The following is a 22,999-nucleotide window of genomic DNA, read 5'->3' as shown; positions in this document are numbered from 1 at the left end:
AGTGAAGAGAGAAAGTAGGGCTCGCAGAACAGAGGGTAAAGAGTTAGCAGGGTTAGCCTGTGTGCGAAAGCGCGATGCGCTTGGAGAGTGTATGCTGGCAAATGGCCGGAAGGAAGCCGGACGGGGGCGGGAGAGCCTGGTGGGGGGGCGGGAATGCGAGCGAGGGGAGGAGGCGGATTAGGGAGATGCGCAGTCTAGGTAGCATCAGTGGAAACTTAATTCACCACACACAGAAAAAAGCAACACAGACAACAGCACATAAGCTTCAGTCACAAAAGGTACATTACAGCACAAAAGTGCAAGCTTCCATTACCCTCAGGACACCACACAGGGAGAACAGAGCAGTGTAAGAATGTGGTATGATGTGTGTCTGTCGCGGGCTTCTTTGACAGTGTCTGTGTGCATGGTCTGTGCCTTGGTGTTTTGTGTTGTGTGTGTTTCTTTGTCTACATATATGCCTGAATGCTTGAATGTTGTGGCTGGCCCTGCGTGTGTATGTATGTGCCTTTGTGATTGTCTATTCTTTGTGTGCCTGTCCATATGTGTGTATGCCTTTTGAATGTAAGCATGCCTCCGTAAATGTATATTTCTGCATATCTGTGTGTGTGTATAGTGTGTGTCCATGTATATATTTGTGCGAGTGTTCGCATTCTATGAAGGTGATGGTGTTGCTGTGTCTTTGCAGGTGTAAGCACTTGTGTGTTTCGGTAGCGATCAAGAGTGGGCGCGTGTCAGCGAGAGATACACAGAGATAGATTACTGCTTGTTGTTACGTCTATAGACCATCCGTCCCATGTCCAGGCGGCGTCCCTGCAGTGTTTGTATTCGCACGTGCCACTTGTTGTGTGCAAGTTCCGGAGGGCACCGCCTCTTGTTGCCTGTGTCACAGTAGACTCCAGAGGCGTTCAAAATATCTGCTGGTGCCTTGGGCTTTCCCGACTCAGTGAAAGGAAAAACGGATTGAAGCCTATAGTACACGGGACAGAAAAGGGCGTTTTCCCTGACTGGAAACTGGGAGTTCTTTCGATGAGGGATCGGGGCGTAACCAGGGCGCGGGCTGCAGTGTTCCGCCAGTGCTGTGGGGCCGAGGAAGCGCTGTGGGGCTGGAGCGATGCTACGGGGCTGAGACCGGAGAGGCACCTACAAGGTACTGGGCGCTGTACTGCTATGCGGTTACTGCGTTTGAATAGACACGCATTTATTATCAACAGGCTAATTGGGGTAGCGTCTGAAAAGTGTTGTCGGTCTGTGGCGCCAGGAGGGCTGGGACAGGGTCAGCACAGCAAACAGGAACGGCATCCGCTACTGGGCGCTGCCAAACTGAACAGGACTGTGTGACCACTCCGTCCCCCCACCGACAGTGGGTGGCCTGCCGGATCATGAGGCCCAGATCACTGCAACTGTAGATTTAAATGCACATTAAGGAGAGCAGACATCGCATTGGGAAGCCCGGCTGATTTCTTTCAAAAATGGAAATGGCCGGAGGGAAGCCGGATGGGGGCGGGAGAGCCGGGGAGGAGAAGTGTGACAGGCAGATGCACGGAGGGAAGCCGGATGGGGGCGGGAGAGCCTGGTGGGGGGGCGGGAATGCGAGCGAGGGGAGGAGAAGTGTGGCAAAAGGATTAGGGAGATGCTCGTGCTTGTGTGGTCACGTGACCCGCTTTGACTCACATGCACTGTGAAGAAACCGCAGTGGTTTCACTAGTCGATTGAGCACTTGAATTTTCGCCTATTACATTCGCAAGCGAATGATAATAGGCGAAACCTAAAAAATGGTATCTTAGCTCAAAGGCACGCCTTCCCTGAAATTGACACTAATCCACCTCTTACCCGTTCCATACCCCCATCAGTCTCTGTCTGGTTACCCCAAAATCCAGGAGTTAGATGGTTTTAAAGTTTGTTGTCTTAACACCCATTCTATGGTAGGACACCAACTAGAACTTTTTCAGCTCCTGGACTCTGAAAAGCCTGACATTCTCCCCCTCACTGAAATGGAGCTCACCGGGGAATCTGCTCCTGATATACTAGCAGCCTTACCAGAGAATTTTTACGTCTTACAGGTCAATCGTCCCTCAGGGAAAGCTGGCGGCGGGGTTGCAGCTATTATTCACTTGGGTCTTCAGTACACTTCTCTAAAGGTCAATAGCCCACTCTCAGTTGATAGTTTAATCCTGAAATTCGAATCCCCTTCCTCATCTTTTATCTGCGCCCTGTTCTATAGAACTCCCCAGTATATGCTTACGTTTCCCCAGGCTTTAGGAGAAATGATATCCCACCTCGTCATCGACCACTTCAGAATGTTGATATTTTGGGATTTTAACTATTGGCCCAATGATGTTAGGGAAAGCTCTAGATTGGTGGAACTGACAGACCTCCTAACAGGGATGAATTGCACCCAACATGTTAGAACTGCCACACACATAAAAGGGCACATTCTAGACCAAATATGGACAGCTAACCTTGAGATTGGTCTGATCACCATATTATAACCTTTTCCCTCTCCATGGCTCCTTCCGCTAAACCACAACCTAAAGCGAACTTAATGTTTCGAAATTGGAGACATGCAAACATGGATCTCTTTGGTGCACTATTAACTGCCTTGCCTCCCCCCATTCAGGAGGACCTTGAAACCCAGGGAGAGAGCATCAAGTTGTGGTTTGAGCAGGCAAGCGACTGTGTTGCTCATCTCAAGAAAATTTAGATCCTGAGACCTCATGATGCGCAACGTTGGTTTTCTGACATCTTAAAAAACAAAAAACGTGCTTTAAGATAGGCTGAACGCAGCTGGAGATGTCACAATCTTATTGACAAGCAGGCTTTGTACTTAACTCTCCTGAAAGAATATAAAAAAGAGATTCTCCATTCCAGGGAAGAATATATTTCTCATAAAATTCTCAACTTTTCATATAAATCTAGAGAGATTTTCTCCATAGTTAATGAGCTTTCTAACCCAGACAGGGTCATGCCGAAGCTAGCCCCGTCACAGCTCCTATGTGACTCCCTTAACTTATATTTCACTGAGAAAATTGCTGTCATTAAATCCAGCATCCCTTCTTCCACGCCTCCCACATCTGTCTCAAACATTTGCCAGAACCCAAATCGGTTGGATCAATTCCCTCAGATCTCAAAAGAGACCTTCCTTGACTTACTCAAAAAGGTTGGCTCCAGTTCTCCAACTGATTGCTTTCCCCCTTATGTACTTCAAGAAGCTTTCACCGTCTGCCCTGATCCCCCTCTCTCATTTCGTAATAAATCACTTTGCCTTGGAATTGTATCCGATGTATTCAAGAGCGCTGAAATTCTTCCTATCTTGAAGAAACCGGGCTCAGATCCGTCGGTCCTTAGTAACTACCACCCAAGTCCTTGAGGCTCATGTGGCAAATTGCCTCAGCTCATTTGTTGAACATTTCCAAGTTCTAGATTCCCATCAGGCAGGTTTTAGACCTGCCCACTCTACAGAATCTGTCACTTTGACAGTTTTGGATGAACTTAGGAAAGGAGCCAACAGGAGTGTACCCCAGGCCCAGATGCTTTTGGACCTGTCAGCTGCATTCGACATGGTCGATCACAATATTCTGGTTGACCGTGTCAGAAAAGCCGGGATCCAGGGATTGGCATTGAAATGGCTGTCCTCTTTTCTGAGTAACCGGTTCCAAGCAGTGCAGCTCTACAGTTTCTCCTCCAGGAAAAGGGAACTGACTTGCGGGGATCCCCAGGGCTCTTCTTTGTCCCACCTTCTTTTCAGTTTGTATCTCTGTCTCCTTATCCTCTCTTTGAGAGAAAGAAAGATTGGAACATACAATTTATGCTGATGATCTTCAATTAGTGTTTGACATCAACTCATCAGCATCTTCAGTTCATAACTTTCAAGTCACCGTGATCTTCATAAGTGACTGGATAAACTACAACTAACTTCAGCTGAACCAAGACAAAACTGAGCTGATTCTTACAGTTAAACTTTCCAACCCGTGACACCCCAACTTTTGGCCATCCCCGGTGCCAGCCAGCTCCCCCAAAAGTTTGAATATAGTGATTTCTAACGACTTAACGCCCAGATCGGCTAAGTGGTTTCCGCTAGCTTCTCTCAATTGAGGAGAATGAGAAAGATCAGCAGATTCCTGTTATTATATCTTCATCATACAACATAAATTAAGAACAATTTCGTCTGATTCTTTTTCCGGGTTTTATTTTTGTGGTCGTGTAAATTAGTTGCCAACAACCACAGCCAACACGTGTTTTGTCGCTTTAAGGGGCGTAGTCCCGATACTTCCTCAAGGCTAAATCCTTCAGATCTATGTATTTTGAAATGTGGTGATACTTCCGACCCACATTGGGGTTCCGATCTGTGCGGCGTGTCCAAAGTAATCAGTCAAATGCAAAATTCTCCTTGCTAACTCAAATTCTGGTTTCTCTGTGTATTGTTAATCGGACCTCACGCCGCTCCTGTCTTGCACAGGGTACGGTGACAAGCCGACAGACTTATCTTTCATCTACCCAAGTGGCAGCATATCAGACCTCTCATGAAGAAGCTACACTGGCTTCCTGTGGCCAAGAGGGGTGCTTTTAAGCTGGGGTACACCATTTTCAAAGCTCTTCACGGCAATAGTCCAACCTTCATTTCTTCCAGGATCCAACGCTACCTCCCTTCTCAAGACTTGCGATCCTCCCACCTGAATCTGTTAGCAATGCCCTATTTCAAACTCAAGAAGCGTGGTGGCTCCAGATTTGCTACCCTGGCCCCACAATTTTGGAACTCCCTTTCCTGTGGAGTTGAGGCTGGTGTCCTCCTATGTCCAGTTCAGGGAACTGCTTAAGGCACGGCTGTTTACTCAAGCATATAGTGATCTAATTTAGACCCCGGGGCTCCCCTCTCCCCGCCGACCTTAGCGTCATGAAACAGCCTGGTGAACGTGCGCTCTATAAGTGACTATAACATAATATAACATAACATGGCTAGTTTTGCACTTCCTGGCAAGTGTATTTAATGCATAGGAACTTGACATTTGCTGTTTCTTCATTGCCACAACTTACAAAGCATACTTTACTCAAAATTCTAAATAATGCAGTGTCATTCCCAGTTGTGGCATGAATGTATTTAGAGTGGTGTGGTGTGAAAAATATTGGTGGTATAATTATTCATTTAAAGAAATGGCTCTTACCTTTCTGACTTGCAGCACAACGTCCTCCTCTCTCTGGTATCTTCTCTCCTCGAAGCTCTGGGCCCAGGAAAAATGCACTACCCAATCCTAGTGCTGTTCTCATGCAGTTAAACAGCATGAGAGAAGCATCAGGATTGGAAGGAGCAGCCAATCTCAGTGCGCTTAAGAGCACCCGAGGCCTGTGCTTTATCTTTTCCAGCTGTTTAAGACAGCTAGGTCCCAGCTGTCTGGCTGGCCGTCCCAGGATGGCTCGCCAAAGCTGCATGAGCACTTTAAACGTAAGTGCAATGCTCCCAGCTGCCACTCAGCAGCAATTGACCAGCCCTGTCGTGAGACTCGGGTCAGGAGGACGAGTTGCTGAAAAAGAAAATGGTAATAAATAAACTTTACGTACATTTTATTTTTCAGCTGGTCTTGGGCAGTACCTACTAGCTTCTGCCTTCTTCCTGTATGCACCACTTCCTGAGCTTCTTGATGCTGATCCTGGCCCTGAGAGAGAAGAAGTCTATTGTAAAGGCCCAACCCAGCTGTCTTCCCTCACTAACCATTAAATAAAAAGTGTGCATGCTGCAGAGGTTCTTTGAACTGCTCAAATTAGCTTGGAAAACATACAACACTTCACAGGTCACAGGTCTGCATCTGCCAGCTATGTGTACCAGGCTTGCCGTGAGGGGAACGGCACTCTCAACCTAACTCCATTTCTACTAGCCGTGAGGGAAACAGCACGAGAACCATCCGCTCTTCCCGTGAAGGGGACAGCCAAGCAGAAAGATCAAGCCCCAGCAGGCTTTGCCGGACGCCTGCTGAGGGTGGCATCACAGGTAACCCTGGGCGTAGTACGCGTAGTCACGCTACGCGAAGCTACTCGAAGACGTTCTCGCACTATGCGAGCTTCGCGAGCGTGCGTAGTAGCTTGCTGGTCGTGTTCGCGAGCCGTTTTTCTTGCTCGGGAGCGCGTTATGCGTGTTCGGGGGCGCAAATTTTGAAATGTGGTGATACTTCCGACCCACATTGGGGTTCCGATCTGTGCGGCGTGTCCAAAGTAATCAGTCAAATACAAAATTCTCCTTGCTAACTCAAATTCTGGTTTCTCCGTGTATTGTTAATCGGACCTCACGCCGCTCCTGTCTTGCACAGGGTACGGTGACAAGCCGCGAGACTAATCTTTCATCTACCCAAGTGGCAGCATATGAGATCTCTCATGAAGAAGCTACACTGGCTTCCTGTGGCCAAGAGGGGTGCTTTTAAGCTGGGATACACCATTTTCAAAGCTCTTCACGGCAATAGTCCAACCTTCAATTCTTACAGGATCCATTGCTACCTCCCTTCTCAAGACTTGCGATCCTCCCACCTGAATCTGTTAGCAATGCCCTATTTCAAACTCAAGAAGCGTGGTGGCTCCAGATTTGCTACCCTGGCCCCACAATTTTGGAACTCCCTTTCCTGTGGAGTTGAGGCTGGTGTCCTCCTATGTCCAGTTCAATGAACTGCTTAAGGCACGGCTGTTTACTCAAGCATATAGTGACCTAATTTAGACCCCGGGGCTCCCCTCTCCCCGCCGACCGTAGCGTCATGAAACAGCCTGGTGAACGTGCGCTCTATAAGTGACTATAACATAACATAACATAACATGGCTAGTTTTGCACTTCCTGGCAAGTGTATTTAATGCATAGGAACTTGACATTTGCTGTTTCTTCATTGCCACAACTTACAAAGCATACTTTACTCAAAAATCTAAATAATGCAGTGTCATTCCCAGTTGTGGCATGAATGTATTTAGAGTGGTGTGGTGTGAAAAATATTGGTGGTATAATTATTCATTTAAAGAAATGGCTCTTACCTTTCTGACTTGCAGCACAACGTCCTCCTCTCTCTGGTATCTTCTCTCCTCGAAGCTCTGGGCCCAGTAAAAATGCACTACCCAATCCTAGTGCTGTTCTCATGCAGTTAAACAGCATGAGAGAAGCATCAGGATTGGAAGGAGCAGCCAATCTCAGTGCGCTTAAGAGCACCCGAGGCCTGTGCTTTATCTTTTCCAGCTGTTTAAGACAGCTAGGTCCCAGCTGTCTGGCTGGCCGTCCCAGGATGGCTCGCCAAAGCTGCATGAGCACTTTAAACGTAAGTGCAATGCTCCCAGCTGCCACTCAGCAGCAATTGACCAGCCCTGTTGTGAGACTCGGGTCAGGAGGACGAGTTACTGAAAAAGAAAATGGTAATAAATAAACTTTACGTACATTTTATTTTTCAGCTGGTCTTGGGCAGTACCTACTAGCTTCTGCCTTCTTCCTGTATGCACCACTTCCTGAGCTTCTTGATGCTGATCCTGGCCCTGAGAGAGAAGAAGTCTATTGTAATGGCCCAACCCAGCTGTCTTCCCTCACTAACCATTAAATAAAAAGTGTGCATGCTGCAGAGGTTCTTTGAACTGCTCAAATTAGCTTGGAAAACATACAACACTTCACAGGTCACAGGTCTGCATCCGCCAGCTATGTGTACCAGGCTTGCCGTGAGGGGAACGGCACTCTCAACCTAACTCCATTTCTACTAGCCGTGAGGGAAACAGCACGAGAACCATCCGCTCTTCCCGTGAAGGGGACAGCCAAGCAGAAAGATCAAGCCCCAGCAGGCTTTGCCGGACGCCTGCTGAGGGTGGCATCACAGGTAACCCTGGGCGTAGTACGCGTAGTCACGCTACGCGAAGCTACTCGAAGACGTTCTCGCACTATGCGAGCTTCGCGAGCGTGCGTAGTAGCTTGCTGGTCGCATTCGCGAGCCGTTTTTCTTGCTCGGGAGCGCGTTATGCGTGTTCGGGGGCGCAAATTTTGAAATGTGGTGATACTTCCAACCCACATTGGGGTTCCGATCTGTGCGGCGTGTCCAAAGTAATCAGTCAAATGCAAAATTCTCCTTGCTAACTCAAATTCTGGTTTCTCCGTGTATTGTTAATTGGACCTCACGCCGCTCCTGTCTTGCACAGGGTACGGTGACAAGCCGCCAGACTAATCTTTCATCTACCCAAGTGGCAGCATATCAGATCTCTCATGAAGAGGCTACACTGGCTTCCTGTGGCCAAGAGGGGTGCTTTTAAGCTGGGATACACCATTTTCAAAGCTCTTCACGGCAATAGTCCAACCTTCAATTCTTCCAGGATCCATTGCTACCTCCCTTCTCAAGACTTGCGATCCTCCCACCTGAATCTGTTAGCAATGCCCTATTTCAAACTAAAGAAGCGTGGTGGCTCCAGATTTGCTACCCTGGCCCCACAATTTTGGAACTCCCTTTCCTGTGGAGTTGAGGCTGGTGTCCTCCTATGTCCAGTTCAGGGGACTGCTTAAGGCCCGGCTGTTTACTCAAGCATATAGTGACCTAATTTAGACCCAGGGGCTCCCCTCTCCTCGCCGACCTTAGCGTCATGAAACAGCCTGGTGAACCTGCGCTCTATAAGTGACTATAACATAACATAACATGGCTAGTTTTGCACTTCCTGGCAAGTGTATCTAATGCATAGGAACTTGACATTTGCTGTTTCTTCATTGCCACAACTTACAAAGCATACTTTACTCAAAAATCTAAATAATGCAGTGTCATTCCCAGTTGTGGCTTGAATGTATTTAGAGTGGTGTGGTGTGAAAAATATTGGTGGTATAATTATTCATTTAAAGAAATGGCTCTTACCTTTCTGACTTGCAGCACAACGTCCTCCTCTCTCTGGTATCGTTTCTCCTCGAAGCTCTGAGCCCAGGAAAAATGCACTACCCAATCCTAGTGCTGCTCTCATGCAGTTAAACAGCATGAGAGAAGCATCAGGATTGGAAGGAGCAGCCAATCTCAGTGCGCTTAAGAGCCCCTGAGGCCTGTGCTTTATCTTTTCCAGCTGTTTAAGACAGCTAGGTCCCAGCTCTCTGGCTGGCCATCCCAGGATGGCTCGCCAAAGCTGCATGAGCACTTTAAACGTGAGTGCAATGCTCCCAGCTGCCACTCAGCAGCAATTGACCAGCCCTGTCGTGACACTCGGGTCAGGAGGACGAGTTGCTGAAAAAGAAAATGGTAATAAATAAACTTTACGTACATTTTATTTTTCAGCTGGTCTTGGGCAGTACCTACTAGCTTCTGCCTTCTACCTGTATGCACCACTTCCTGGGCTTCTTGATGCTGATCCTGGCCCTGAGAGAGAAGAAGTCTATTGTAATGGCCCAACCCAGCTGTCTTCTGTCACTAACCATTAAATAAAAAGTGTGCATGCTGCAGAGGTTCTTTGAACTGCTCAAATTAGCTTGGAAAACACACAACAGTTCACAGGTCACAGGTCTGCATCCGCCAGCTATGTGTACCAGGCGTGCCGTGAGGGGAACGGCACTCTCAACCTAACTCCATTTCTACTAGCCGTGAGGGAAACAGCACGAGAACCACCCGCTCTTCCCTTGAAGGGGACAGCCAAGCAGAAAGATCAAGCCCCAGCAGGCTTTGCCGGACGCCTGCTGAGGGTGGCATCACAGGTAACCCTGGGCGTAGTACGCGTAGTCACGCTACGCAAAGCTACGCGAAGACGTTCTCGCACTACGCGAGCTTCGCGAGCGTGCGTAGTAGCTTGCTGGTCCCATTCGTGAGCCGGTTTTCTTGCTTGGGAGCGCGTTATGCGTGTTCGGGGGCGCAATTTTTGAAATGTGGTGATACTTCCGACCCGCATTGGGGTTCCGACCTGTGCGGCGTGTCCAAAGTAATCAGTCAAATGCAAAATTCTCCTTGCTAACTCAAATTCTGGTTTCTCCGTGTATTGTTAATCGGACCTCACGCCGCTCCTGTCTTGCACAGGGTACGGTGACAAGCCGCCAGACTAATGTTTCATCTCCCCAAGTGGCAGCATATCAGACCTCTCATGAAGAAGCTACACTGGCTTCCTGTGGCCAAGAGGGGTACTTTTAAGCTGGGATACACCATTTTCAAAGGTCTTCACGGCAATAGTCCAACCTTCATTTCTTCCAGGATCCAATGCTACATCCCTTCTCAAGACTTGCGATCCTCCCACCTGAATCTGTTAGCAATGCCCTATTTCAAACTCAAGAAGCGTGGTGGCTCCAGATTTGCTATCCTGGCCCCACAATTTTGGAACTTCCTTTCCTGTGGAGTTGAGGCTGGTGTCCTCCTATGTCCAGTTCAGGGAACTGCTTAAGGCCCGGCTGTTTACTCAAGCATATAGTGACCTAATTTAGTCCCCGGGGCTCCCCTCTCCCCGCCGACCTTAGCGTCATGAAACAGCCTGGTGAACGTGCGCTCTATAAGTGACTATAACATAACATAACATGGTTAGTTTTGCACTTCCTGGCAAGTGTATTTAATGCATAGGAACTTGACATTTGCTGTTTCTTCATTGCCACAACTTACAAAGCATACTTTACTCAAAAATCTAAATAATGCAGTGTCATTCCCAGTTGTGGCATGAATGTATTTAGAGTGGTGTGGTGTGAAAAATATTGGTGGTATAATTATTCATTTAAAGAAATGGCTCTTACCTTTCTGACTTGCAGCACAACGTCCTCCTCTCTCTGGTATCGTTTCTCCTCGAAGCTCTGGGCCCAGGAAAAATGCACTACCCAATCCTAGTGCTGCTCTCATGCAGTTAAACAGCATGAGAGAAGCATCAGGATTGGAAGGAGCAGCCAATCTCAGGGCGCTTAAGAGCACCCGAGGCCTGTGCTTTATCTTTTCCAGCTGTTTAAGACAGCTAGGTACCAGCTGTCTGGCTGGCCGTCCCAGCCAAGCAGAAAGATCAAGCCCCAGCAGGCTTTGCCGGACGCCTGCTGAGGGCGGCATCACAGGTAACCCTGGGCGTAGTACGCGTAGTCGCGCTACCCGAAGCTACGCAAAGACGTTCTCGCACTACGCGAGCTTCACGAGCGTGTGTAGTAGCTTGCTGGTCCCGTTCGCGAGCCGTTTTTCTTGCTCGGGAGCGCGTTATGCGTGTTCGGGGCGCTGTCTGCGTGTTCGGGGGATTGTAGCGTGCGACCTTACACATGTGGTGGGCTATGGGCGCGGCCATCTTGTTTTTTCAATTGTCCCGCCTGCTCGCATCCCCTATTTCCTCTTCCGGGTCGTGTATAACGTGTTCGCACGGTGCACGTCTTGTTCGGGAACACAACTCAATGTTCCCTCTAAGACAAAGTGCGTGTTCCCGTGAAATCGCGCGCGAACTTACCCACGTAGTCGCGATGGGCGCGGCCATCTTGTTCTTCACACTCTATGCTATGGTTCTGGGCCTAGTTTTCTATCCACCTTATATCTGTGCAATCTTTACCTATTTTCACAGTTTTTCTTACTTTTTTTACTTATCAATTATCTCTCTCTGTCCCTAAGTTTATATTTTGCATTTTATTTCTACTTTTCCACCTTTTTTTAAACTTTTCTACTTTTTTATTTTACTTCTTTATTTAAGCTCCTACTTCTTCCCCCTAACTTTTTTCCTTTAGTTCTAACTTTTCTTTTCCACCTCCACCCCAGAACCATGGCAAAGGGGAGCAGCAGAACCGGCTCGAAGGGCAAGGCGCCTGCGCCCAAGAGCCGGCTGCCTTGCGGCAGAATGCGACCTTCAGGGGTGAAGGCCCGGAATCTTTTCGGGGAGGCGGAGGTGGCCGCCCTTGTTTTTTTTATCCAGCGCCACCTCCCCTTGACCTTGGCAGCAGGCGGCAGGCCAGGCTCTGGTTACCTCCCAGAGGAGCGTCACCGCCGGTGGGCGAAGGTGCGCCGGGCAGTCTACCGCCGCACGGATATCCGGCGTACCCACCAGCAGCTGGCCCACCGGTGGGCAGACATTCTAGACAGGGAGCAGGACCTGTTGGACCTGCTAGGTGTCGAGGTCGTGGGGCTTGGTGAGTAGCTAGTAATATTAATATATGTATATATAGTAGTATAATTATTGTGTATAATTCTTGGACGAATAAGTAACACGATTACTTGTGCGCTTAGTTACATTGCAGATCAATTCCGTCTCAAAATCTTCTGTTACCGTATGACACAGGTGCTGCTCGCTCGCCACTTCTCTTACTGGTTTGTAACTGTGCGCTAGCTTGGGCTGGTGATTATTGCTGTTAGAGTATACTTTAGAGAACTGAAGTTAGTTAATGCTATTGCTAGAGTCTAGTCCTTACATTGTCCTTTAGTGGAATAGTGGTGGATGCATAGTATTAGTTTATATTTTCTCAATGGTCTGCATGTCACTGAATGCTTAGTTAGTTCTTATTTATCCCACCCCTCCATAGAACCGGTTTGCAGTTTGTTTACTGAGTGGTAGGCTTAGCAGCAACAGCATTGTCACGTCAGTCAGTAGCACTTCATATGACGCAAGCAACCACAATTTCGTGTATGCACAAATTTATGCATGTGTCCTACTCCTCCATCTCATCTATGCATGTTTGCGGGCAAAAATAAAATGGAAATGCCGACTTACTGAACAATTGGCCCGGCTGGATTCTGGAATAGGTGGTGTAGGTCAGGAGGTACTGGCTTTGTTAGTATATTCTGCAATCAGAATGTTTATGGAACATTTGATTAGTGTTCTATAAGTAGACGGTATGTGAATCCTGCAAGCCAGTAGTCATTTAGACTCCGAAGTAAATTTTATTGCAATTGTTGTTTCCTAAAATGTTTGAGAGGATTTTTGAATGATGTATTTGTTTCACAGCACACAATGTTTCTCTTTCTTTATTATTTCTTACATGATCAGCACTACCCAGGGGCACGAAGACGGGGTCCGAGTCAGCGGGACAACCACCAGAGGAGCGCTCTTCTACCGAGGATCCTGCTCCTGGCCCCAGTAAGTCCTCCAGTGCTTATATTATTATGAATTATATTTCCCTAACTTTTTAATGCACCTTATTGTTTCAAACCTATTAAGCCTCCTTCCTAATTAAATGTTAGGTAAACCTTCTTTGGTCTTCAATTTGTTTTCCAAATTTTGGGTATCTAATGCCATCCCTGACTTTAAATTCCTTAAAAATGCCTCTGCCCGATGACTCTCTGTGCTACTACTACTATTAGACTGTCTTTAGCCAAGCTTGCCCTGTTGGTCACTCTTTAGTTAAGATAAAGCTGTAATAGAATAGCTGTAGCCACTCCTGTCTTTTGCGTTGTCCTCTTTAATCTCTAGTCTTGGTCAATTCCCACACCAAAAAATGCGCAACCAGATGTTTGCCTACTAATTTTTGTTAGGTTATTATACTACTACTACTGTTGCGGTCATTCTCTACACAGGCACATACAGAACTATGCACAAGAAAATAGGATGTTGGTGATAGGGAGGTTGGACTTTACTTACACCCTAGTCACAGAACTCAGTCAGAAGAACCCATAATTCAACGACAGTCTACCTACCTAAGTGTCTCAGTCATAGTCATTTGTCCCATTCCCGACCCCCACACGAAGATAGTTAGATGTACACAATGTTTTTTTTACACAACCCAGAACAGAAGAACACCCTTTCGCTCACTCACTCGTTTAAGTCCACAACACCCCAGACACTCAAAATATACCACAGAGTCTATGTGCAAGTTCAAAAAATTTATTTTTTTAATAACAAGCTTTGTATTGTTGTAACTTGTAAGTTGTTCCATGAAAAACATCCAGCTCCACCATGCAAAATAAAGAAGATTAAATACTATACATTTTTGTACAACTAGTGCACGATAGAGAACTGTGGGAATTGTGGGAGACCCCTCACCGTTGAACGTATACTGGTTACACATGCATCTTTCGAAAGCTCTGCTAATCTCTGGTTCGTAGAAGTCAATATTCTCATCTGCCTATGAGAAAAATGTTGCACGTTAGACAGTGAATACAACTATGCCGGTTTTTAGCAGTCATGCCAAAAAAGGTGTAACATTATGGATAAGCAAAAGGGATTAACAATACTGTAAGTAAGTAAGTCAACCTCATTAGTTGTATGCAACACTCATGTGGCCTCAAAGGTGTCTTTCTTACTGTGCAACAAGCTGCGAGGTAAAAACATGGGCAAAACAGTAGACCCGAATCATTGTAAAATGGTTACATGGCTCAGGCTAACTTTCCAAAGACTAGAGTAGGAGTAGAGATTAGATGACCCGAGGGACCATCTAATAAAGTAAAACTAAACTCTGTCTAATGACTGCTGTACAGTAGTACGCAATTTGGACTAGTTACACTTACAACACTTTATGTTGTACGTAACTGTTTTTTTAATCTTCCTTCCTGGTGAAGTACAACTAGTAAAATAGGGGGAGGTTTGCAGGCATCTAAAAAGGTGTACTTGCTTTTATAGGTGCACAATCACTACCAACGACCAGTGCCGACGGGGCCAGCGGCGATACTACTAATGCCATCCAGGAGGGGACAGTGGCTGCAGCACCTGCAGTAGCACCAGTGGGGGAGGAAACTTCAGCGGTGGGCGGTGGTAAGTTATATTCATTACTTATTTGCATTACTAGGTGGAACATTTCCCTCACTGTGCTATGAAAGTATGAATTTTAAATTGTACTGGACAATATACAATGGTTGAAGAAGACACCCTTTGCAGCATTACCAGCGTGAGTTGAGTAAACAAGGCCTCATCTTTCAGACTCCAACTCAGCTGTGAAAGTTATGGAGAAGACTAAAAGTCAGATCAGATGACCTTGAGGGATGTGTTCAACAAAAAGGGAAAGAAGTGAACTAGGGTGGAAGGAGGAAAGACAAAAGATGTAATAAGACTACCATAGAAGGATACTTTGGAAGGTTCATGCACGTGGTTGAAATGAATCCGATGCATGGGTTGTTGAAGGATGGGTAGAACTGGAAGGTGAAAGAGAAGATACATGCCTGGTTGGGCAAAACAAAATGGGTGCATGGATATAGTGGATAGCAAGAATCATGAGCGGAGTTTGTGTCAATGAAACCCAAGGCAAAGAAGGAGTGGACGCATGGGTGGTTGTTGGTGAAAGTGAAACCAGCTAAGGCGATAATAAAGAATGATAGACATTTATTTTTATTGGTTGTTTTCCCCCTAAATGTATTGTATTCATCGTAGGTGGAGACTGTCACTGGAAGCAGAGTCTTACTTTGGAAATATAAAAGGAGATACAAAAATACTGGTGTTCTTCTGTGTACTCAAGTCCACCCATAGTACTAGGGTCAGTATAATGCCAGAAAAAACTTCAACAAAAGTTGCAGGCAGTGGAATCAGGAGGAGAGATTAGATAGATACTAAAAGTTGCCACCATTTGTATGTACTGCACTTGGTAGTGCTACTATGCCACTATGTGTTGAATTAATTTGGAAGAGTTTCCGTTACAAATCTGTTTCTTTTTTTTATAGATACTCATACTCCTTCCCAACAAAAACCATCAAGGAAGGAGTTGGCAGCCAGGGCCTGGCAAAGGAAACTGCAGGCCATTGTGGAGGAGTACCGCCAGCTGGTGGCTGATGCCGAGGAAGAGGAGGAAGAGGCAGCAGCTGCTGCCTCTACCAATGCCCCAGGCCCCAGCAAGGCCCCACCTGCAGTAGTACGGCGCCGTGGTCAGGCAGCCGCTCACCGCCGGCATTTAACAACATCTTCCGCCCCCCCCACATCATGGATGCAATTGCAAATGTAGGTGCCGTGCATTTCGGCAAAAGATTCTCCTCCGGGTGTCAAAGTTGGAGGATCAATTAGAGGAGCGTGTGAAGATATTGGTGGACAAACACCTTAAAGCCCGCCGATTGTGATGGACCCTGTTCATTTGTCCCTTTTTTAATACTTTTGTTGGTGGTTGGGAATTGGGTGTTGGGGTTCTTTTTGTGGGACATTCTTTGGACTTGGACATTGGTTGGGGTTAGGGTGGGAATAGGGATGGGATAGGAGAGAACTAGGAGGATATTTTTTTATGTACATCAATAAATGTTATTTATTTTCAACGTACACATATGATGTTGTTTTGTGGTGGGGTTACTGTTGTATGTCACAAGGTTTACTCTACATGCAGGGCAGCGGCCAGTGTTTGATTGAAATAATTTATTAATTGACCACATGTAACAACATCATGCCAACAGATAGATGCAGTACCCCTCACTGAGTTATATTTGTCCTATTTGTACTACCAGTCTCTCCTCCATTATACCTCCTAGCAAACTTCTCTTCTTACCTGTGATTGATGATGATTAAGTTTGGCACTGCAAGCAGGGCTGCATGGTTTCCCAAGACAACGGAGAATATGCCGTGGTTGTGTGATGGTAGTAGTAGACTAGTAGACACTGGCACTAACATTGGAAAACAAAAACAAAGAGACAGTCATTTGCCTGAGACAGAATGTGGGAGAAGTTGAAAAATACAGTACATAAGACTGACCCAAAAAAGTACAAACAATATTGCAACTGCTAGTGCTAAACTCAAAGAAATCAATGTTGTCGGGGACTGCCAAGTACAAGAAGATTAATGTAGTTGAGTTGAAGGAGTCAGTAAAACATAATCCAATTCGTAAACTTAAATGCTGTCAAATTAAATTCAAACAATGCCACCAATTATTTAGATGTATTTGTTGGGTCACTTTGGGAAATGAATTGCCTTGTACACTAGTACATACAGTGAGCTTGAGTGGGCAAGCAGAAGAGGATCCTCGCCCTGCCTCGTTGACATTTGATTTCATTAGTGTTGCTTTCACCACATCTGCCCCAGCAAGCGTGTGATCAATTGTTGGCGTAGATTTAATGTAGTAACATCCCACCTCAAAATAAAACCACACAGCCCAGGGGAAGAGGGTTAGGGATTGATGAATGGATGGGAACAGGGGTTTGGGGAAAGGTTTGACAAAGAAAAACAGTACGCATGGAGACAACAAAAGCAAAACAATGAAGACGATGATTGATGATCCACTACTACCCAATAAATGTAAAGTCAAGTAAGAAAAACGAAATGGATGCATGATGAAGGTTTATTATTAACTTGATGGTTAATAATAAGTGGTACTTACTTAACTACTACTACACAATTCAAATGAAGTATTTCTTATACATGATATGAATATGACTTTTGCCTAGGCTGTATGCCCTCTGAGAAACCGTAATACCTGATGTAGCGGGCTGAAAGCTAGCAAAGAAAATTAAGAGATAGTTTAAGTGAACAATCAATTACCAAACACAGGCGTAAAATAAATGAAGAGGAAAAAGGAATCAAAGAAAATTACAAAAATGATACTAAAGTTAATGTATTATGTTATCCAGGGCCAAATGTGTAGTTGTATTTCGTCCTTCATCTTTGTCCTCCCTTCCATGGACATTGTGACTGATTATATCATTCTTGGGCGCCTCTGGCTGGATGATGAGGAGGAGGATGGATTGGTAAGGTAAGTGTGAGTTTTTGCTCCACGTATAATAGCGCTGGGTGAAAGGCCGGCCTGTAAGTGTTGATGAAAGAAGAAATGGGGTATTACAAAATAAGTTAACTGAATGAAAACATAAAAAAGTAAATTACAGTGTAGTGCAAAAAAGACAGGACTCGTGAGCGAGAAGATTTTCAGACTGAGGCTGCTTGGATACATTGATTAACTCTACTCTTCTAGTTGCACAGCAGTCATCGAAAAGAACAACAAGATAGGAGCCAGTACAGAACAGTTACATGGCCACACCACAACACCGGGTCGTGAGTCTGTGGCCCAAACTCCATTTACCTACATTTTTCACAGTTTCAGACAAAAAGCATATACATCAACCTAGAATTTTTCAAAACAAGTGATTAAATCAATGCGCCAATGGCAGTCAATCATACCACTATTCTATTCCACCACTGTACACACATGTAGCCTAGGTCTGCTGTGATTCTTGTTGATTGGTTGTGCGTTTACCTTGTATTCCACTTCCTGAACATATTCCATCAATCATCTCTGATCAAACTGACTGACAGCGTGCAAACTGCAAAGATGGTATGGTGGTCATCGTCATTCATCATCCGGTGTGGCACGTGTACGTGTTCTCCAACAGACCACCAAAAGCAACTCAATCTGTGAGTGACTACGATTAAGTACAGAGTCAGACTGCACCTTCAGTATTAGGAGTAAAATTGGATACATATAAACAACATGGAAACATTGACCATCACTTGAGACACAAGTACTTTGTTATTATATTAAACTACTGGTATATTTCTACTTCATGCACATTTGCTCTGAGTCAGCAAGCAGCCAATGCAATGTATGGCATCATTAATTTCATATACCTGTCTTTCTCTTTTTTGTGGCTGTCAGATCACAGATGCAGCAGAGTCTTCTGAAAGTGATGACGAGTTTACTTTAATTTTGGAGCCCTGCTCAAGTTCTGACATTGAAGAGTTGTGTATGCCTGCAGACAGAGGTGTAGCCTTACAAAGACAGTGATGCATTTCAGATTGGAAACAAAACAGAAAATGGCTATAGTCACGTACGGTTCACTTGTTATGGAGGGACTGTTAGAGGCTACATTATTGCACTATTGTCCATCTCCATCCAATGTACATTGGCAAGATGGAAATGTATTTAGGGTGAGTCAGGAAGATGGAGCAGGACTCTGATGAGTGGAGTGCACAGTAAATGCTCAGATGTGCAACTCCAATAGGTAATTAAAAGAGAAAGGAAGATGGTGTTGGTTTTGAAGTTTGAGTCAGAAAGACAGATACACACAAATAAGGAAGGGAGAATGTAACAATTTCAAAGCCTAGTTCGTCCTCAAACCCTGGTGGTTCTTCCGACAGAAGTAGGTCCTGTAACCCACTAATTATTTCTTCCGACTCGCTCTCCTCTTCCAGCTCTGATTCACGTACTTTGTAGTCTGGTGGTATCAAGTGTTGATTCATTTTGATCATGGTTAACCTCTTCACGCTTTTGGGCGAGAGACTGGTCCTTCTCATAGTCACAATGGCACCAGCAGCACTGAAAACACGCTCAGAAGAGACACTTGCAACAGGGCAAGCTAGATACTTTATCGCCAGCCTGCTGAGCAGTGGCCATTGGCTTCTTGTCCTATACCAATACACTAATGGGCTTTGCTCCATGAACACGTCTGTTGTGTCATCCAGATACGCCTGGACCAACCGCTCAATGTTCATTGGTGCTCGGGTTTGCTCGTCCTCTTTTTGCTTTGTGACAGCAACGGACTTACCCATCCCTTTCTGTAGAAACCAAGCAGCTATTTTTTTGCATGTGTCTGATGAATCAGATCCTGTTGGTGGGGTTGTTCTTATTGTTTGTGTTGGTGACTGCTGGGAAGCAAACGCACTGCTCGCATGCTGTGAAGAAGAACTTGACTCTGTAGGATGCTCAGTAGTACTTGCACTGTCCTGGGCTGGCACTGGCAGGTCTCTAATTGAGAGCCGTTCGTTTTCTAAATCAGTGGCTTCCTCGGCTATTACAGTTTTTGTACTTGGAAACATCCCCTTCTGAAAAAGGAATTACTGCATTACTGTTCACAAATAATTTGTACCGTGGATCCAAAATTGTGGCAGTAATGTAATGTTGATGCAACACAATCTTATTTTGAATCCTTGTATTCTCAGATAAGCGGCCGGCTAAGGACTTCGCCAAATTACATGCTTCAAGTTTTCCTTCAACACCTTCGTATGTTTCAGACACCTCCTTCAGGTCTTGCTCCAGCATATACAATAATGGGATAGCTTGGCTCATAGTACAGTCCTCCCTGCTGACTGCACGTTTGAAGACCTCAAAAGGAAGTAGCATCTCTGTCAGGCATTTAATGAGGTCCCATTGCGACATCTCAACTGTCATGGCTTTAATAGCACCAGTTGGATCCCCTGATCTTCTTATCATGACATAAGCATTAAGTGGTATGTACTGCTCAAACAGCCGATCAAGCATGTAATAAGTAGAGTTCCAACGTGTTGGTACCTCCTGGATGAGTGCTTTGACTGGCATATTATATTCACGTTGAATGACCCGCAGCTGCTTCCGGGCTTTAAAAGAATGATTGAAATGCGTGCAGATTCTTCTGCAAATGGTCAGTAAGCTGCTGACTTTGCTTTCATTTTTCAGAAAGTCTTGAACCACAATGTAAATGCAGTGTGCCAAAAACGGGACCCTAAAATTGCCACCATCTTCCATGGCCTTAACTACATTACTGCCATTGTCGGTGGCAACAAAACCAATGTTGAGGCCTCTTGGTCACAGCCATTCAAAGACCTTCCTGTTGAACTCATCCAAAATGTTTGCAGCAGTATGCGATTTCTCCATAGCAAACATGGCTATAGTAGCATGTCTGCGAGTATCATTAAAAATCTCAGTAGTCTCAATGCCTGTAGATATCTTGTCTCTAACACCTGAAAAAGAGATCCAGTGTGCAGTGATGCACATGTAATCAGTTGCTTGGCAACTGGTCCACATGTCTGTTGTCAGGTGGATACTATGCAGAGCACTCTGCTGCAAGGCTTTTCCAAGCAATTCCAGCACGTCGTGGTGTAGTGCTGGAACAGCAACTCTGGCAAAATAGTAGCGGCTGGGAACATTCCACTTTGGCCAGAGTGTTGTCACAAATTCCAGGAAACCCACCCCTTCAGCAAAAGAAAAAGGGAGAAGGTCCAGAGCTAACATTTTGGCAAGCTTAGCATTGTACAAACGTGCTATTGGGTGGTTGCGCTCGTACTTTCCCTCCTGCCTAAACATGCTAACAATGGTACGCTGCTTGGTATTTCTTTCAGTTATGCCCGATGCAGTACTACGCGTCGCAGACTTCGCACCCGTACTCCTTGGTGTCTCCGGGTTACTCTTACTCTGGTGCCACTGAGATGTTGCTGATGCGGAGGATGTGGGATCTACCACTGCAGTGCTGGGGAGTCGAACAGGGGTACTTAGTGTACCACTACCAGATAGAATGTCTCCCTCTTCTTCCTGTTCGACCCGTGGACCTTCTACTGCTTCCCCACCAACATTAATGGTTCCTGCTTTTATGAGACGTAGGTGGTCCTCCCTCTTGATTGCGTGGTGTTTTTTCATATGGGTCATTTGGCCTCTACTATTGCGGGCGGTGGTTGTGGAACAACTACTATTGCAGGCGGTGGTTGTGGTTGTTCTTTTCGTTGAGCATCTACTATTGCGGGCGGTGGTTGTTGAACAACTACTATTGCGGGCGGTTGCTGAGGTTGAACATCTACTATTGCGGGCGGTGGTTGTTGTTCACCACTTTTCTGCTGTGTTCCCTCTTGCGTGGAATGTGTACTACTTTGAGATAGCGATAAGTTCAGGTCAGGCTCAATATCACTGCTTTCCACCATTAGGCTGGCTACCTCTTTCCCACTCATCTGCTTGGGCCTTGGTTGGTGGCTTGGGCCCACTGATGCAGAGGTGCTGGCCCCAGCTTGGACCCCAGTAACTGCTGCTGCAGACGTACTTTTTTTTTCCCAAAAAAGGTTTTCGGGTCAACACCAGACTTAAGTGTCACTTCCTTCTTCTGTTCTTCCTTCTTCTCTGCAACTTTCTTGGTCTTGGAGGACCTGGTACCTGCTTTCTTTGGGCCCATCTTCTTCAGATGTCAGCAGCAGCACTCAGTTGCACAAGTTGTTGAGAATGATGACTGGTCAGGTTAGTCACACCACACGTGACGTAGTACAGAAGGACGTCCGTCTGGCAGCAGAACAGGCGATGAATGATGACAAACACCTCCTCTTCAGTCTTTTGTGCACCTACAAGCAAAGAAGGCAGAACAACATCAGTAGAATGTGGAGTTTTGTTAGCTTTAATTTTAATTACTACTAGAAGTATTAGTACACTCAGTAAGAGTAAGAATAGCAAAGAAATAAAATGCAAATGTAGTGGAAGTGGAACTTGTTTATCCTTAATTTGTGCATCATTTCAGATGGATGCAGCATCAGTGACCTGCAGCAGATAGCAATGGGGATGTGAACAGTCGTAAGCCAACAGGAACAATGGCAAGACACAGGCCATTTTGTCAAAAACGAAACAGCACACTACTACTACCACCACAGCTCCACATGGGCACTCTCATCACAGGTACATGGGTAAAGGCCAGAAAACAATAAACTCAAGCAGGTCTATCAATAACCCTATATGGCCATAAAAAGGAGGATGCCTGTTACACATCACAGCTTAATGCAAAAAAGAAAATCCCCATGGCTAAAAGGTTTGAAAGTTACACAACAACACAAACAACAAAGGCATTTACAGTTTACACCCAAACAGTTAACTACACCACATTTGAAAATTTAATGCATTGCCACCCATGCCCTAAATGATGTTAAATTCAACAGACAAAATGGAAACCGCTACATCAAGCATCCCCGCTGACTACCTCTGGGACTCTAGGCCTACTGGCAGAAAAAATCACAAGTTTGTTGGCCTGCGGCAAAAAAACTAATGCACGATGGAAGGTCACACAAAATGGCCGCCCCCAGATGGCCTGGCCACCCCCAAAAACATGAAAAGAAAGAGAAGACAGACAATACATTCCTATGGCAAAAGGACATTGCTTGGCTTCACAAAATGGCCACCAAGCCGCCCACATGGTCAGGCCACCCTCAAACAACAAAGTACAAAGAGGACAGAAACAGTAAGTGGTCCATGCTCCAAAAACTACAAGCAAATGACAACCTGAGGAGTTTCTTTAGCAAAATGAACAGCATCTACATTTTCGGGAAGGTTTTAGCCAACTCGGGAGATATTGCTCGCAAGAATGCAAATTCGGCATTTTCGGCAGCGCGAGCTGTATAAAGCGTCGTTATCGCATTCCCGAGCACGCACATTGGGCGCGCGAAGAAGACAAAAACTGTACGGTCGCGTTGTAGCACTGTGCAAAGTTACCAAAACTACGCAAGCTGAATTCTAGGGTTACCTAGTGCGCAGAAACAGCCATATTATTCAACACACACC

This window comes from Lissotriton helveticus, chromosome 3_2, assembly GCF_964261635.1.
Source record: "Lissotriton helveticus chromosome 3_2, aLisHel1.1, whole genome shotgun sequence".
Taxonomy (NCBI): Eukaryota; Metazoa; Chordata; class Amphibia; order Caudata; family Salamandridae; genus Lissotriton; species Lissotriton helveticus.
Note: the sequence above shows the minus strand (reverse complement) of the source record.